The 14,631-nt window shown below is 33.0% G+C and overlaps 1 protein-coding gene across 1 annotated transcript in view; it reads left to right on the forward strand.

Moving 5' to 3' along the window:
* Window positions 1-2,605, forward strand: part of LOC129229831 (protein scribble homolog) — a 116,263-nt gene extending 113,658 nt beyond the window's left edge. The window contains exon 40 of the mRNA XM_054864204.1: window positions 444-2,605. The gene's annotated coding sequence lies outside the window, so the exon portion shown is untranslated. The remainder of the gene's footprint in view (window positions 1-443) is intronic.
* The last annotated feature ends 12,026 nt before the right edge of the window (window positions 2,606-14,631 follow it).

Raw genomic sequence — 14,631 nt, forward strand, 5'->3', positions numbered from 1 at the left:
AAGACGATCCTTGTAACACAGAAAAACGTGTCTGCAGTGTTCCTGCACATTTGTTTTTTTGCTTTTAAAAATTATTTATGTTTAGCGAACTAGACCTATAACGAATAAATTTGTATAATTTGTTTTAATTCCAACTTGATAAGTCATACCTTTTATTTATTCATTTTTAATTTAAAAAATATTATTTTTGCAAAATTTTGTAGTTAAATTTCAGCAGGAATTTAGTTTAAAAACTATTATATGGACAAGGAGGTCTATACTACTATTGCAATAAGTTCAAAATTCATCGGTGTGTGTCTGTGGTCCTTCTTTCAACATAATTGGTACTGGGAAACTCGGCCGAGTTACTCGGTAACTCGGTACTCGGCCGAGTAGTAAAAGGCCGAGTACTCGGTACTCGGCTACTCGGCCAAAGTGCTACTCGGTACGTCTCTATTTTAAAGTGATTTTTCAAAATTTACTTCATATATTTATGTTCCAATAATTACCTGTCCAGCATTTTTAGAATCTAGAACTGCAGGTTGATCGTGGTACGTACTCATATTCATTTGACTTTCTGGGTTTACCTTTGGTTTTGTCATAGGTCAGTGGTTTTCAAACTTTTCATGTCGTGTCCCCCTTTTTCAGCAGTTAAACAGCTTGTGATCTCAAAGAGAATCACAACCCATAGTTTGAATACCATTGTCATAGATCATGGAAACCAATTATTTAGTTTATAAATGGTTGAAGGTTATAAGTAAACCAGCAGTTGCTAGTCATAGTATTATAAGTTTTTATATTTAAGTTCAAATATATTTTTTAACATTGAACTTTTTTCAAATTGTTATAGGTGGGTTTATGTGCCAAAACAAATTTTTCTTTTGCATATGAGTGTATGGTATTGAAAAAGCTTTGCAGTGTACTAATTTCAAACATTACTTTATTGCTTTTCCTGCTGCATTTAGTTTGCAAAAATAACCTGTAAACTTGGCAAATATATTTTGTGTTTTGAAATTTCTCTTTGGTTTATTCTTTACAAGCATTTTGAGACCTTGCTTTATTTTGTGCCTTGCTTAGTTTGACCATTTTTGTTCTTCACAGGTAAGAAAAGGAGTTAGGAACATTAATTTTTAAGCATCAGATGTTAAATTTTTGCTAAGAAACATCCATCTTGTAACCAGTGTTTTTATTTATCCACATTGATTATTACTTTGTTTATGTTTATTTTTGTTACAAAATTTTGTTGTCTTTAACCATTTAGTTGGAAAATTTTGATTTGTTTCAGAGAATTTGATAAATACCAAACGAGTCATAACAAGCTAAAAGCTAGTTATGACTAGCTCAACTATGCTAAAAACTTGTTTCAACTATTTTGTGTTTTTTAAACTGTTCTAAGAAAACTGTATCAATCCAAAATAGAGCTAATGAATTTCTGTACAATTAACATTATTTTCAAGCAAACTATTCCATCCACATTAATTATAAATGAAATTATTTATTTTTACTTATGTGTTAGATAGTAGGTAATGACTACAATGTAGTCTCAAGTATCAACATGTTTAAAGTATTAGATGAAAGGAATACTCGGATTTTTCTCCTAAAAGCTAAATATTGATGGGGTAATTTATATGTGATTGAATTATTGCTGCCAGGACACTTAGTTGAACTCTGCCATTATTGATGTTAACTTTATTAAGTTCTATTTAAGGTGTAAATAATTTTTAAGCTTCATAGCTTTCATGAGCAAATTTAGAACTTTTTAAATATTTTGAAGAAATTAAAATTATTCTTGTTGACCATTTTGATAGGAAAGTTCTGATTAAAGTTGCATGTAATTGCATTGACTGCCAATGATTTTGATAAAGGAATTTTATTCAATGGGAATTTATTAATTATTTTACAGTTATACACTTGTAGAGCATTTGAATTTCATAATATTTTTCCATTACTGAATGTATGTGTAATTCTTACAAAAGTATTGTTGCTTTACTATATCCAGTTCAATCAAGTATTATTTCTTTTATTAAAAAACTAGGCATATGTTTTTGAATTCTATACTCGCCTGTAACTGCTACTTTTCCCAAATTCTTTAATTTATTCTGGACACAAATTATGGTTTGATGTATCTGTAATTAAATTGAAAATTTTGTAAATACTCATGCATATGAGAAAAGATATCTCTTATTTTGTTAAGTTTTGTCATATGTTCAACTTCAATGTCATGTCATAATTTTTCTTTCAAAAAATATCTTGTAGTTTAAACTTTTCATGCGGAGTAGTTTTGGCGTTACTAGACAGTTAAGATTTGGCACTTAAAAGCACTTTCTTATAGCAATATTCTGTTTTTTATCAGGTGTGACGAAACTTTCTGATGAAGTCGTTAAGTATTACATTTTAAAATTTTATCCATATGTAACATTTATATTGTTGAAAATATCTTTCTTGATTTTGAGAAATGTCTAAATATTAAAAAGTAAAACAGCATTTATTTTTTTTAATTTTGACATGTAAATAAAATATTTATTCGTTATGTGGAGGGAATGAATTTACTCCCAGCATTTTATTTTTTTTTTCTAAATGTACACGCCTATGAAATGCATTTGAATTTTCATGCCATAGTCACAGAAACAACATATGAATATACTGCCATGGGCAAGTAAAAAGCAGTAACTGCAAATGTTTTGTATCTTTTTCTTTTTTTTTTTTTAAACTTTTTTGCCATCTTTTGTATGTTAGCTTTGCTGTTGAAGCTTGTTTATTTGGTTTGAGCTGGAAAAAAAGCACAAAAACCCCAGTCAAATTCCAACATTTTCCTATTGTTAGTCATGAATCCAAAACTCGTTTCTTCAAATGTCTGAAAAACACAATTCTGCAGATACTGCCATTTACCTGCCCAGCCCACAGCAGAATAATACAAAATAGTTGATCAAATCTGAAAATACTGCTCTCTCTAACGATCAGCAAATTGTTTTTTAAAGTTTGTCTCGAACAAATTTGTAATGGGATTAAATCTCATGATAGCGAATATTAATGCAACAAAAAGTTCATTATAATAAAATAAATGTTCTGTCCCCTTTTAGTTTCCATTGAGATAATGTTTAAAAAAATTGTTTTATCAAAAGTATGGTTTCTCCAAAATTCGCTACAACAAAATATTTTGAGAGAGCAAAACCTTTTAGTTGTAATATTTTTGGAACTCAATGAACGAAAAAAAACTTTTTGGGGCACAATTTTACTAGATTTTTTAAGTAGGGGAGAGTGTTGTACCTTGGGACACTTTTCATGTTTTAATTTTTGGCTTTAATTATTTAAATCAAATTTAAAATCTAAAAGTCACATTAAAATGCCCCAACCTATTTCTCTGTGATATATTTTTTAAAATTCAGACAGTTTGAAAATAAACTATTGCCAGCCATTTAAAGTAAAAGTTTCAAGCTGTCCCAAGGTACAACATCCTATTACACATTGGGACACATCCTGTTGAACCATGGGAGACTCTTCATGATTCAGGAAACAACCGTATACTTGAACCAATTTTGCACCAAAAAGCAAAACATACTTTTTTTCAAGGTAATGAATTGTGAATCATGAATAATGAATTATTATCTGACATTAAATTTGTTCAAAAGACTATCGGACTGGAACATTTTCCCAAGTACCTAAACATATTTTAATTATTAAGAACCATTCATATGTTGTACCTTTAGACTTGTCTTAAGGGCACAATCACTATCTGGTTTAAGAAAAAACAATATGGTGGTCAATCTAGATGCACTATCATTATTTTCTCATAACCAAAATATTTCAAGTACTTCTCTTTTAAACGAAACAAAGTTCAGTTGATTAGTTTTCAAAAAGCAAAGTCAGAAAAAAGCAAAGTCAGAAAATGATGAAAATATTCACTTTGTAGTCATGAAATTTTCTTTCTCTCACAAAAACATAAATTTAACTCTTTTGATGCTGATTGCTACTATGGCGCCATTAAGTGGGGAAGGTTACTGTTGGAGATTACAAAAAACATGGCTACTAAAAATAGATTCTTAGAAATTAGAATCTCCCTTACAGATGACCATGCTTTTAACTTACAATGTATTAACGGAAGCATATGTTATTTGATCGCAATCTAGAAACCCATACAGAAAATTCTTAACATAGCGAAAATAATTATTGAAGAGCTTCAGAGACGGGATCTTCCCGTCTTTTTGTTTGGCTATTTAACATAATCCTCCGATAATAAATAGCGGAGATATCAACTAAAAACTATTAATTATGACACTCAGATTTCAACATAAAATTCCTATTTTTCGAAGGCTTTCCTCTAGAGACGTACCGAGTAGCACTTTGGCCGAGTACCGAGTACTCGGCCTTTTACTACTCGGCCGAGTACCGAGTTACCGAGTACTCGGCCTTTCACTACTCGGCCGAGTTACCAAGTATCAATTATGTTTTAAGAAGAACCACCGACACACATGTGATGAATTTTGAACTTATTGGAATAGTAGTATAGATCTCCTTGTCCATATAATGGTTTTTAAAACTGAATTCCTGCAGAAATTCAATTACGCATTATATAAACAATTTTGTTTGAGTCAAAAGTTTTACAAAAAAATTATTTTTAAAATTAAAAATAAATAAATAAAAGGTATGATTAATCAAGTTGGAATTAAAACAAATTACAGTAAAATCCCTCTAATGCGGACACTAACAGGACAATTTTTTTTGTCCGTAATAGAGAGGTATCCGCAGGATAGGGGTTTAATAACGTTATTTGTATTGGAACTGGGGAATTAAAAATTGTCCACATAAGAGGGGTGTCCGTTAGGAGGGGTTTCACTTTAACCAATCAATTATAGTTTTAGTCCACCAAACATAAATAATTTTTTTAATACAACAAATGTGCAGGAACACTGCAGACACATGTTTCTGCCCCCCCCCCCCTCCCGTTACAAGGAACGTCTTTTCCAGTGCATAACATGTGAGCTAAAGAATGTAAAGACATTGGACAAAAAAATCTGACTTTTGTCGGATGCCTTTAAATCCACGAGCTCCCATTTTGTGCATTGAAAAAGGAATTCCTTGTAACGCCAAAACACATGTCTGCAGTGTTTCTGCACTGTACTTTTAACATTGTTTTATTTCCTTTTATTTTTTAAGCAAAGGTATTTTTATATTTTTTATAACTAATTTTTGTTTGTAGCAAAAATCCATTTTTAATATAAAAATTCCATATTTTCTATACTTAACCTTTTTTGCATAATTTTTAATAAATAAGTTTTATTAACTTTGGGGACATTAAAATAAAGATTTATTCCATTGAAGCATTACAAACTTCATTATTCTATAAATTTAAATTTGACTTATAAATTTTAATTGTAAATGATTGCAGAATATAATGCTTGCTTTTGTTTTTTATAAATTTTATTACAGCTTTGACAATATTCGATTTTTTGCAACTACTCGGTATTGGCCGAGTATCTGATCAGAATTTGGCCGAGTACCGAGTACTCGGCAAATTGACCGAGTACCGAGTAGTTACCGAGTACTCGGTACGTCTCTACTTTCCTCCATTAAAATTATTATTCAGTGCTTCATCCCAACTTCCCGCAAGAATGCTTTTATTAAAATTTATAGCGGTGAAGAAAATCATTGAGACGAAAGATTTGTTGCCATTTTTTTTCTCAAATATGAGCAAATAAAATTCTGGGTGTTGTTTTAAAGTCTTCTCTTGTAATCAGGGGATTTAAAACGTTTACTTTTTGGTTATTTTTCCGAAATCTGCCGCAAAATTTTACTGATTTTTTTTTTCAAGTCTGATTGTTGAGCATGCGTCACTTTACTAACATTTATTTTCGAGGTGGTCCGTGCAAAGCCAGGCGACGCAGCTAGTATTACTTTGAAAATTTCAGATAAAGTATTGTTCAACAATGGCCTGATCAACAATGAATTGCTAATTGAAAGCTCACCTTAATTTTGGTATGAAATTAGTTAAAAACAATTAACTCATGTTCTAATTACCTTGGAGCATTGGAACAAATTTTGTCTGATGCAGAAAAATCGAAAGTTTTTGTAAATATTTTTAAATAATTTTTGTGAACATTTTTTAATATATATTTTTGAATTTTTCTTCTTCACATTATTGGATTTATGCCAAATTTTTGATTAAAATTGGAGGAAACTAACAATTAAAAGAGTTAATAAATTTGATTATAGAATATTGCATTGTCGTCTGGTCTGAGGTCTCGGTCCGAATTTCAAAAGGATCCGATTGCAGGAAGTGGACGAAATTTAAGTTGCAAGATTTCGTTACAAGAAACATGTGAAGCGAATAAAATGAAGAAACTATTTACTTTGGAGTCGTGAAATATTTTTTTCTTTCACAAAATCATCAATTTAAGGTTTTTGATGCTGATTGTTACCAAGGCCGTATCCAGAATTTTTTTCCGTATCGGCCCAGATTCGCACATCTTAATATATAGAAATCTTCTGTGCGGACTTTTGTCACCATAAGGCTTTTAAACGGCTGGACCGATTTTGATCAAATTTTTTGTGTGTGATTAAGTTGTGGCAAGCATGGTTTCGATGCAAGGGCGCCCATATGCAAAATTGAAAAGGGGGGGGGGGGGCTCGGATATTGTCCCATGGGTAAGAGGGTATTTTCTCCATAGAAACAGCTTTCAGGACGGATTAGTCATTAAAATATTTTTTTTAAAATAACTTATTCATTAATGACTGGAGAATAAATGTTTTTACATTTTTGCAAAGAAAAAAGTACCAAAAGCAAGGAAATTCTAATTTCAAAGGGGGGGGCGCTTTAGCCCCCCTTGCCCCCCTATATGGACGCCCTTGTTTCGAAGTGCGATGGATTGAATTGGAAACGGTTTTGTTAATTAAAACATTGGATGGTTATACCACTCAAACGATTAATATTTATTTTAACCTATTGTTGGGCGAGAACTGAAATAAATATTTACCCGTTGCCAAAGGACAATAAGAAAGCCAGCTCTTCTTTTTATAATTGAAATTTCCTACTATGATATGTCTAAAGCCGCTCTATATAGATAGGCCGACGCATCCGCTTAAGTTTAGCAATTTTGGATCGGATTTTTCCTTGTTGCGCTGCTAGGGTTACCACAGGAAAAAGTTTCGGATTTTGCCAAATTTGTCAACAATTCACGTGCCGCTAATAATTGCTTACAGTAAACAATTACCAAACGCGATAACTTGCCAGAAAAGACAACCACTCAAACACGCGCTCCGATCCGAAATGGCTAATCTTAGGCTGATGCGTCGGCTCGTATGTATAGGGGGCCTTAGATATGTCAATTGAGAATAAATAAAATGTAGAGAGAGAGTGAAGCTTTCATTTCTCTTGTGAAAGCAACGATTATCGGTGCTTTAGGTTTTCCTAACCAAATGATCAAAAAGTACCAATCCTCCAGAAAGTCGAATCCATCTGAGTTTTGGCACCAATGTCAAGAATACTTTAAGGATTATCAAACTAATTAGTACATTAAAGGAAAAGATGATAGAATTTAAAGACGAAACAAATTTTGTTTTCGTCCAGATAAATTACAACTGGGTATTTATGTACACAAAAGATCAGTGCAGTGGAAGAACTTTACCTTTGGTGGAAAGAACAAATTAGGCAATATATGAAGTTTTTAAAGTTTACGTTCAAAAGATCGGACTGATTGTCGGTCGGAGGTAGCTTCGCTCACTGATCGGTTAGATTACAGTAACGTGGTGGCTTGGCAAGTTTGGCTATAAACAATAGAGTTGCGTGATCATTTGTTTACATTTTAAAGCTACTACTAATTTATTTTATTTTTTGTTTATTTTGTCGAATTATTTCAAATTCCAAAGAGTTGTTTTTTGCAAAGTTCTTTCGCAAAGTTGACTTGCGCAAGTTCTAGTCATCGCTATTTTTTTTTTTTTTTCAAACTTGCTAAGTTTTAAATCCAATATCAAAGAAGGTAAAAAAATTGTTTTCTAAATGAATTGAAGAACATGGGAAAATCGAACACCTATGTGGAACTGCTATGGAACTTGGTAATCGTTTAGATCTGAACTATTTTTGTCGGTGACACCGTCTACCCCGAACCTCATTTCGACCGAACTTGGCTTCTTTTTCACATTTATGTTTTGTTGGGATATCATTACTTTTTGAAAAGCTAAATCAAAGGTTATGTTCTAATTCAGACGATCATAAATGCAAAAGCGTATAGAACTATATGATTTCCTTTTTTTCCCTTGGTTTTACGGTTTACTGGTTTGCGGTTTCTCTTTATTAGAAGTTTTGAAGATATTTCGATAGCTGGGGACTTGGCGCGATCGCCAATCTTAGGCAGTAATCGTCTGTTTTTCCCATTTATCAGCAAGGCCAAAGTACATTAGTTCTTGGTCTTTGACGTCCTAAAATTTGTCGACAATTAGGAAAATTGCTGACTCATCTCAAAATCTGTCTGGAATTTATTGTTTAGGGGGATAATCATAACGTAGATCGTAAAATATGCAGAATTGGCGAAAATATTACTCAATTGTTGAAATTATTGCTGCCATTTTTGCTCCTCCTGTAAAATTTTGCATTTAATTGAGATCTGAAGATTTTATAAATTTTAAAGATGGTTATTTTTGATTTTAAAGGCGTAGCTCTAAAATTTGTAATTTTAATTATTTGATGGATCATTTTTCATTTTAGCGGAATTTAAAGTATCGTTTAAAGCCCCATTTTGGTTAGAAATTTAATTGTTAATTTAAAACATCAACAACCTTGTTTTGGCAACGTTTGACGAGCCCTTTTGTTTTGATTTATTTGGCGAAATATTTTGCAATCGCGCGGTAAAGTTATTACGCCGTGATGCTCAAAAAAAAAAAAAAAAGCGTAATTTTTTTGCTATTTTAATGTAGTTTTTGACTTTTTAGATTTTTCCCTTTACATATGCATGAATATCTATCTTTATACCAAATTTCAAGTATGTGAGACACTTGGAAGTTCGTAAACATTTTGATGAGTGAGTGAGTGAGTCGGTGTTAAAAATGACACTTTTCAGATCCTAATAATTCCATAACTATAAGAGGTACACTCATGAAATTTAGGATTATTGGTCTACTATGCAGCTTTATTAGACATGCAAAATTTCAAGCACGTAGATTTAATAGTTTTTGAGAAATGAGGGGGTTAAAAGTAGCTTGAAATGGTTGGTGTAAGATACACACTGGCAGATGTGTCGCCTGATTTCCGAACTTTGCTGACATAAAGCCCTCGATCCATCTCAAGAGAAGGATCCAGGGCTTTAGGCCTGTGTCTAAATTTTTTTCTCATACTTAAGATATTAACAGTATACGGTAGAAGTAAGATAAAAACAAACAATAACAAAAAAACATTCTAAAATAATGAATTCGGTATTAAGTAACTGGCAAGACATGGAACATATCAGTCACAAAAATTTCGCTTGAAAAATAACCTACAAAAACGCGAAAATCATGATTTTCGCATTTTTTACTCAGAACGTATCAAAAGTAGCTGCATTTGTCACATCTTGGTAACCAGATACTAGCCTAATCGGAAACTAGGGGCCCGGCACTTGGTGTCCCCGGCTCGAAATCGGATCAGTGTAAGTTTTATAATAGTTTTAGGAGGGGGAGGGCAGGGGCGTGCACAGGTGGGAGAAGCGACATATTGTGTGCACAAATTGTCGCTTTGTGCACGCTTGTGTAGCGTGTAATTGTGTGCACTCCAGTCTTTTTAAAATATCAGTTGCATCACTTTTTGGTAAGATACCTTTCGATTTTATCAGGTTATTTTTTTTTGGGGGGGGGGGGACCTCTGAGGTTGTACTCCGATTTTTAACTGTGTTATTTGCTATATGTATCAACTAACTTTTACCCGCGGCTTCGCTCACGTTGATATAGGTTATTTTAACCGATTCAGGTTAATAGTTAACACAGACAGGTGTCTAATCGTTAGCAAAAGATGGTATAAATGAAATGTCAGCGAAACTGAAGAGACACCTAAAGCATCGCATAATATAAATCAGGTAAACGTATAGGAGTAGTAAAGAAGTTAGTACGGGTAATTCATAAAAATTCCAATTCGAGTGAGATCAACAATTCCTTTAAAATCTTGATCCCCGTCAAATGGTGTCCATCGCTCCGCCGGCTATCTACATTATTGCAAAGCTTTCTTGCCGGAGAAAGGAACGGAGCTGAGGTGACGCATGTCCCTCCTCAATAACCTTTAAGCATCAAATCTTTATAATCCCCATCAGAAGGAAATCAACTGTTTCTATATAACGTAAACGGTCCTATATAAAATAGCGAAAATTTCAGAATAAAAATACCATTAAAATCAGAGTAAGCACAACAGTTTTTTTTTAATTTTTAAGTTCCCATTTAAATGAAGACAAAAATACGAAAAACTTCACAGTTCGGGGGTAAAAAATCCCTAAAGTCTCCATTAGAATGGTGATATCAGCGTTTTCAAATAATATCGACTTCCCTCTGAAAAAATCATACTAGCATAAAAAACATAACAACTAGCATAACAAACAAAGAAGCAAAAAAAAAAAAAAAAGAGCAATGTTCTCCATTGTCGCAATTGAAATAAAGACATTAATTCCACAAAATCCTAATTTGCATCATTAATCCTTAAAAACACACACAGAGTAGTTTTAATGTTATTTGAGCGTGTTGTTTTATTAATTTGGCGGATTAATTTTAGCGTCAATAACTTGTAGTATATAATGAGCTTTCTACCAAAATTAATTTGGCGGAATTTTTACATTTTAATGTAACTTTTGTAATGGCTGTAGCGCTAAGAATTTTGAACACTTGTCACGACTACGTTATCGTAACTCTGCCCATAAAATAAGTTTCCAAAATGTTATTTTGCTTAATTTCATTTTCTATTTTTGAATTAAACGCAGCGTTAAAATGTAAAATAATAAATCCAAATCCATTGTTTATCGCCAAAGGACCACACTATCATACATTCGCCATTATGAAACTGCGTAAAATGTTTGCTTAATCTCATTCATAAGATATGATTTTTAATTCCGAAAGGAAGATGCTATAAAGAAAATGTTCTACATGTATTTGGCCGTTCCTGACGAGAAATAAATCTTTCTTCGACGATTATTACGATGATCTTAAAAACTCAAAATGAATAGTAATAATATTTTCTTCTGTTGCCAAATACAAAAAAATAGAAAAGTGAACTTACTAAAAAGAGGTAAAATTAAACTGGAGTTCCGACATTAAATCTAAGGATCAATAATAGCCTCGCTGTAAAAAAAAATACTTTTTTCCTGGATAAAAAGTACCAAATGTTCTATTCTGCACCTATGACAATGTCTATAAATAATTTCATGATGATCGGTTGAGTAGTTAAGGAGTGAAAGAATTGCAAACAAATATATAAACAAACAAAGTCACTTTCGCATTTATGATATTAGTAAGGATCACGCGGACTTCTTTTAAAACTAAACCTGGATCTACTAAGGTTCACTTCAAGGGTTTATTACAGTAAAAGCTCTCGAACTGGCCACCTTTGTTTAGAAGCCAGTTTTCCACGCACGAAATTTTTGGCCCATGCGTCTCAAACCCCTCTGAGCGACAGGGGAGTAGCCAGTCTGACCTGTCTTATGGTGGTGGTTAGGGGGAGGTGGCATTTTGAGATATAGTCACGCGTTAGTGTGCACTATCGTTTATCCCATTAACTCTTTTAGTATAATCTATAAGGAGTGATATGTTTTTCCGTACAAGGTTCACTATCTAATCCCTAACTTAATCCCTAACTGAAATTTTGATACTTTTTTTAGTTATTGATTCATGATCGTAAACATTTTTTGTACTTTTGAGGCGATGATTTGGATTTAGTTGATGAAGTTCTAAACATTATTTATGATAAACAAAAAGTTTTCAGCACCGCAAATTTTGAAGAAAATTCATATCATCGCTTATTCGGAAGTCGTAGCTGATGACTCAATTCAGGATTTGCTTTTACGGATTAAAAATAAATTAAAAAGGAAAAAAAAGTGGTTTCTGTAAAACTGGAAAATTTTAAACAACGAGCTGATGTGTGCATCACATAACTTCCTTTTACTCCAATTTAATGTCATTTTCTCATTATTGGCAGTTTTAATATGATTCAATAATTTACTCTCTAAATATCACCAACAGTGGCCAAATCAAAACCAGATTTAAAAAAAAAATGTTTAAAAAAAATCGCCAAATTTGTCGCCAAGTTGGCGACAAAACTTGCCGACCGAAAGACTGGCAATATATCGCCAAGTGTCCGCCAAATTATAACACCACGTGAGTCTACATCGAAATTAACAATGATTTCCCCTCAAAAAGGAGCAAAAGACCCCCTTTGGAGCATACGAATGCAACCAAAAAAAAGGTGCACAACTAGACTCCACTAGGAGTCTACGTACCAAATTTCAACTTTCTAGGACATTCCGTTCTTGAGTTATGCGACACACATACGCACATACATACGTACATACAGACGTCACGAGAAAACTCGATCTAATTAACTCGGGGATCGTCAAAATGGATATTTCGGGTGTCTGTACGTTCCTAAGCACATATCCACGTGTGGTCGGGTTGAAAAAAAAACTCAACATTCATTTGGGGGTGAGCAAAATGGAAATTAAGGCTGATTTTTGGGTGAAAATATTTTCGCGAATACAATACTTCCTTTTTTGTAAAAGGAAGTAAAAATTGAATATTTTTTTCCTAAAAAGTAGAAATCATTGAACAAAACATTTTTTTAAATCTTGATTTTATTTCAACATTATTTCCAAGTGTGAAATTATGCCATTAATAGTACATAGTTCAAATTCAATCGTCAAAACCCTGAAATGCGGTCACCCTCTCTGAGCGGCCACATTTTTACGGAAAGGAGGGGTGGCCGCTCAGAGACATTTTACTGCACCTCCTGTTTTTGAAGCGTCCACCATTTTCCCTTTCGTTTCTTAAAAATATTTTTCTCATAAAACGTAAGGGAAAAGAGTTCTTCTGAAAGGAAGTACCATCATTAATGTACAAGGAACTTGTTTATTGCAGTTTTAAACACGTAATTAACCACTATTTAAAAGCTGATTATCATTTATTGGAGCATAACAAGTAGTTGCGTGCTAGAAATCAACTCTTCACAACACACAATATTTAACAAAAAACAACCATTAATCACAAATTCTAGATTTTTGTTGTTTGGCAGTTTTGAATGATCTGTCAATGTATATTTTTTCAGAGAGTAAATTTCCTTTCCCATCCATCAAGCAAGATGTAATCCTCGAGAATTGTGAAGCGTATTTCTCGCTTGGAATTTTTTTAGGAAGTATGATAGCGATCTTTAATTACTTATTGAGGCAAGGAAGGAAAAACGTCTTGCTTGGGCTCCAAGGTATTAACACATGATGTTTAAGGATTTAAATTATGTACAGAAAGCCCTTGGTCTTTCAAAAATTTTAACCCCCCCCCCCCCCGCAATGATTAACTGAAACTTACAATATTTCAACTTTCAAGGGAAAAATCTATTTCTAGAAGACATTCTTATTTCTTCTTGAAGTTGAAATTTTGTTCATAAACTGAACTGTTTATTTCAAAAAACCAAAGAACCAAGCTCTGAAAATGAAAATTACGGTATATTTCATTCAGTTTAAAGTCTTGTAATCACTATTGAACAATTTAAAATGAAAAAAAAAATCCTCCGAGATTAGGAAACTTGGCGTTTGACTGATTCATGAAGAAAAAAAGAAAAGAAGGGGAAAAAAAACATTTGAATTAACTGACTGTGAAATGAAAGAAGCATCGCTTTGGCTCAGGAAGGTGCCTGTAAGCTACATTTTCCAGCGTTTAGAGTACAAGAGCAAAGAAAACACATTTACAGTTTCCATCTCCGCGGCACAAATGCCCGACAGGTTCTTTTCAGTCGATCCTCCGATTGATCAGCTATCCTACTGTTAGTGTTCTTTTGTTCTACTTTTGGTATTCTAGTCTTTCTTTGTGTCAGTTTCTTTTCATTCGTTGTTTATAAGGTATATTGACTAAGCAATATTTCTTCAACATTTATTCTTATCTCTCCTCTTGCGGAGAAATATAAGTTTTGAAGGTAAAGGGTGTTTTTTTAAACGTATAGAACTTTAAGTTGGGAACACTGATATGTGTGCCATTTTCATAGCTGTCACTTGTTTTATGTTCAATTCGGTTTGGCATTTCATCATGAATAGATAACAAGACGGTGCAACATGCCACACAGCGCGTGTCACAATTGATTTATTGAAAGAAACGTTCGGTGAACGAATAATTTCGCGTAATGGACCCGTAAATTGGCCTGAAAGATCTCGCGATTTAACACCGCTGAACTACTTTTCGTGGGGCTGTGTGGAGTCTCTGGTCTGCACCGATAAGCCACAGGCGATTGACGCCTTGGAAGAAAACATTCGCCACCTGATTATTGACATACGGCCTTTATTGCTGCAAAAAGTGAGAAAATTGGACTTTCTCCGAGCCAGCCGAGGTGGCCATATGCCAGAAATCATATTTAAATAAAAATGGCAAAGAATCATCTTTCGAATAAAGCAACATTCATGGCAATTAACAACATTTAATTGTGTTTTATTTGAACCTAAAGTTCTCTACCTC

The sequence above is a fragment of the Uloborus diversus genome, chromosome 9, assembly GCF_026930045.1.
Source record: "Uloborus diversus isolate 005 chromosome 9, Udiv.v.3.1, whole genome shotgun sequence".
In the NCBI taxonomy this organism is placed as follows: domain Eukaryota; kingdom Metazoa; phylum Arthropoda; class Arachnida; order Araneae; family Uloboridae; genus Uloborus; species Uloborus diversus.